Raw genomic sequence first — 4,755 nt, 5'->3', positions numbered from 1 at the left:
ATAGCTTATTTCATTTCTAGTTTGAGTTTGTTTGTTTCCCATGGTTTTTTTTTTTTCTTTCCCCCTCCACTATTGATTACTTTTTCCTCTCTGTGTCCCAGGGCAGCTCTTCTGTGAGACTCTGTGCCCAGAGTCTCACAGCCTCTCCTGAAAACAGCCTCAACAGACTTCATCATTCTAAGCACAGAGGGTCAAATCAAATCCAAGGGGCCAGACAGGGGATGAGGATACGCTACCAATGTCCTTGTCTTAGTTTTATTTGAAAGCAGCATAGTTTATAGATCAGCAGCCATTTATTCAATTCAGCAAATATTTGCAGAGTGTGTATAAGGTACAAGACTGTTTTAGGCCTTTTGGATACATTGATAAACAAAAAACTCAGGGATCTTTGCCCTTGGGGAGTTAAAATTCTAAAGAAGGACACACACAATAAACAATAGACATAATAAATATTATAGTATGTGGTATACAAGGCAGTAATGTCCCCAACTTCATCCTCATCCCCAAAGCAGTTTTGATTGTTTGAAATCAGTCTTTCCCAACACTTTTATCTCTCTTCACTTTGTTGACTCGTTAGAGTTGTTTTCCCAGAACTGAGAAATAGGCCATGAATCCTGAAGGAAAAGCTCTCTGCCTCAGCTGCTGCAGTGACTCAATTTCACCACTGGATGGGGGAAAAAAAATAGAAGGAGCTAAAGAGGAATCCTAAAGGAATAGAGGGCAAAGGAAAAACCACAGTTCACGTATTCCTAAATCCAACCTACTCTCCACTCGCCATGTGACTTCTAGTTTACTTGTAGTGCAAGGATCATACAATCAGGTAGTTTCATCAGTCTTGTACTATTGTTCCTAGAAACTGAGAAAGTATTTTTTGGGGGGGCACAGATTATTTTTTTTTGTGTGTGTGTGTGTATGTATGTATGTATTCTACTTGCCTTAATACTTGTATTTTTCATATATGTTATATGTAATATATATGTGTATGTGTGTATGTGTATGTATTTTATTTTACTAGCATTAATACATTTAATGTATTAAATTCATTAATACATTAATTTACTAGCAATTAATACATTTTACTAGCATTAATATATTTTTCATGTATTACATGTGTATACGTATGTATGGGTGTATCTATTATAGGCCTTCAACAAGCCATTTTGTGTTAATTATTTTCTTATTTTCTGATGCTTTGACATTTTGGGGTCTTGCTGATCATGGAGAGACTGCCCCTTCCAGAGGTAGTCAATACCTAGAGATAGTAAACACCTCCCAGGAGTGAACCTTTCATAAACAAACCAACCAATCCAGAGCCCCTACCCTCAACCACCTCCTTTATCAAGCTCCTCCTCTCAGGGACACTATCCCCCTGCCCCACTTACCCTAGGGCCAGGTATCAGGAGACTTGGGGTGGTTCCTGTCCCTCAGAACCTGTGGAAATTGTCCAAACTAGCCCATCCTAACTGCCTACCCTGCTTGTCTTTCTCGCAGAAACTTCAATAAAGGTTCCTGCCCACGTTTCCCTCTCACCCCCTCTGCCCTCTGCCCGATTTGGTGCTTCTTCCACACGGCCTGTGTGGTGTACCCTGCCTCCTGTTTCTAGGGACCCGTGAATATAACTTCCTCCTTCATGACAGTTACTCTGTGTCTGCATATCTCAGCATACTTGATTAAAACAAATCCCAGGTACATTTAAAACACAGTGTTAAAGCCTTTTCGAGGTATAGTGTCCTCAGTATGATGATTTTACATATATGTACACCATCATCATTGTCATTGCTCACATTAAATAAGTTTACTATGGTCCAAGCATTGTGCTAGGTACTTTGGGGTATTTAATCCTCATGATAATCCCTCAAAGTAGATGCTTTTATTACTCCCACTTTACAGATGAAGAAACTGAGGTGTAAAGAGGTTAACTCACCCAAGTTGAAAGTAGGATTTAAACTCAATTCTGCTTAACAAAGCCATTATTCTTAACAGAAGGTCAGTGCACATTTTTTGCAAAAGGCCAGATAGCAAATATTTCAGGCCTTGTTGGACTTATGATCTCTGTTGCACCCACTCATCTCTGCTGCTGCTGCTGTAGTGCAAACACAGCCAAATATGATGCATAAATTAACGGGCATGACCCTGTTCTGATAAAACTTTATTTGTAAAAATAGGTGGGGGGCTGGGATTTTGTACGTGTGTCAGTTTGGCTGCCCCTGCTCTTAACCACTCGGCTTCACTGTCTCCGTGATGGCAAAGACTCTGATTAAAACTGAACATTCTTCTCCTCTCCCACTTCATAACGGTGCTCATCAGAGGCAAGTCACTGGACCACTCTGGGCCTCGATCCCTCCTTTAATTCTTCACTGTGAACTTCAATCCCTTAGATCTTGGTGGGAAGAGGAACTTGACCTATGCTGTAGCTCTGAACTTTATAATTCTGGATTTTCAAGAACTGAGCTCAGCCACAAGGAGTTGTGTACCATCATAGAAAAGGATAGAGTATGTCAACGTCCATAAGGTGGCTCCATCTGTCTAAAGGAGACATTCAGATGAAAATTGTAAAAGAGCCTTCTCTTCTTTTGTCTCCAAAGCAGTACACTAAGTGGTCTACCATGCTGTAGCCAATGGGTGGACAAGTCAGATATTCTGTTTAGGGGAACAAGCATGCTTACTGAATTTTAGTATGCATCAGGCCATCAGGCACAATGCAAGGCATGTGAAAACCCTTATTTCACCCACAATATCCCTATAGAGGTAGGTATGGTAGTTTAGGGGTAAAGGAGGAGAACTGAGACGATGTCTATATCCAGAGGACTGCAAGCAAGGGCCTCTCTGGACAATGCCTCATTTGGGAACCTGGCAGATCCAGAAACTAGCTATCATTAGTATGTCCAGTGATGACAAATTCAATTACTAAATGAATAGGCCATCTGTTCTGACACATTGGCCAGAGTATCAATGTATTTATTTGTCTGGAAGTATTCATACCTAATGTGCAGTTGGTTCAATGAACATTTCTTGAACACCTCGTATGTGCTAAGGCCATGGGAACAAAGATATAGAAGAGGACATAGTCTTTGCACTGAAAGAACTTTCAGAGTGTCACTGCATGACGCTGAGGGATATGAGTGCTGGGGGAGATGGTGAGTCAGGGACAATCTGAAAGTGAGTCACATCCCAGTACAGACCTACCTGCTGGGGCACACTCATCTGGAGCCTACCTATGGGATAGACGGAGGACACTGAACTGGCTGCCCAGGAGATCTATAGCCTTTCCTCTGCTCCATCTTCTTAGGAGACATTGAACACTAATGATAATGGCTCGTATATCTTGATGCACACGGCACTGTTTGCTAAGTACCTTACATACATGGCCTGGCAAACCAAATCTGCATTCTTGAGTGTGATAGTGTAGGCCTCCTATGATCGAGCCCCAATACTACATGCTAGCTTTTTCTGCTCTGTAGATACCCTACCCTGCAGCCATACTGCATTGCTCTCCATTAATTTCACATTCCAGCTTTAGCTGATACGATACCTTCCACCTGGATTGCCTTCCCTGATTCAGTCTGTCATTAAGATGGTCTTCTTTCCATGCCCAGCTCACACACTCACTCTTCCTCGAAAATTTTCCTTGACAGGGATCTCTCTTCCGAACACCTGTAAAACTTTGTATCTCACTCAATGGCACTTAAATCTCTTAAAAAATAAAATCAACACTCTTCGTTCTGATTATAAAAGTAAAACGCTGCTCAATGGAAATGACTCAAACAAGAATGGTGAAATTTTGGCAAAAACATCACACTCCTCTCATTTTAAGTTCCTCAAAGACAAGACTGCATTTAATTCATCTTTATATCCCCTGGAATCTGCCCACTTTAGCACCAGATTGTCTACTCTAGCCTTCATTCACAGTAAGAATTACATAAGTATTTATTTATTTGAATGAATGAATTATACTTAGGATTTTTATTGCTAAACCTAGAGCTGATTTTAAAAATTTATATGAGGTTTATGATTAATGATGCTATTAACATGTCTTTACTTCTAATATTATAATATCTTTTCTCTAAAAAATTACTGATACAATTATTTTGTTGCCAGATTAATGCAACGTCTGTACTTTCTTGGAGTGTCAGGCCAAATCCATCTCTGATCATTTGTTATTACTGGAAATTCTATTGCCTCTATCTTCAGACCACTTTAGAGATGAATTACTTAATTCATGCTGAGAACATTTCATTACTTCAGGTTGTTCACCTTTCAAAGTTCCTCAGGTATCTGCAAGAATTTGTAGTTAAAATATTCCAGGGTTGTAGGTCTTAACTTCGTTGCAAATTGACTACACATTTTTATCGTTAAATCATAAGCATCAGGTGACTTTCACATTTCTGCTGAAGGCATGTTTCTTATTAGGCTAAAGCTGTTCAGTCTGTACAATTAATGGTTCATAGCACACTAAGGAACATTTATTAATTTTCATTTTACTTGTTTTTTTGAAGGTTACTTGTTTTTTTTGAAGGGGGTTAAGGGTTCTAAGATGGACTTATTGAAATTTTAAAAGGTGTAAATAGGTAAATATTATGGTCCTTGAAAAAGCGAGACATTTTCCCCTTTAAGCATGTGATTAATATTACTAATAAAAATGTCATCAGCCTTCCCTGCCAGGGTGATGCAGTTAGAAAGACATTTCGTATGTACGTGTGTGGTTTGCTTTCCATATCTAATATGACATTTTGAGAGACAACTTAATGTAAGAAA

At 39.5% G+C, this 4,755-nt stretch overlaps 1 long non-coding RNA gene across 1 annotated transcript; it reads right to left on the bottom strand.

Annotated features, from left to right (window-relative positions):
- Nucleotides 1–222: 222 nt before the first annotated feature.
- LOC102126612 (uncharacterized) lies at nt 223–3,659 on the bottom strand. Its single transcript, XR_006689552.3, has 2 exons — nt 3,533–3,659; nt 223–664 (listed from the first exon to the last, which is right to left on the bottom strand). It is a non-coding gene; the product is annotated as an uncharacterized lncRNA (long non-coding RNA).
- Nucleotides 3,660–4,755: the final 1,096 nt, after the last annotated feature.

This window comes from Macaca fascicularis, chromosome 9 (genome assembly GCF_037993035.2).
Source record: "Macaca fascicularis isolate 582-1 chromosome 9, T2T-MFA8v1.1".
Lineage (NCBI taxonomy): Eukaryota > Metazoa > Chordata > Mammalia > Primates > Cercopithecidae > Macaca > Macaca fascicularis.
Note: the sequence above shows the minus strand (reverse complement) of the source record. Positions and strands in the feature narration are given on the sequence as shown.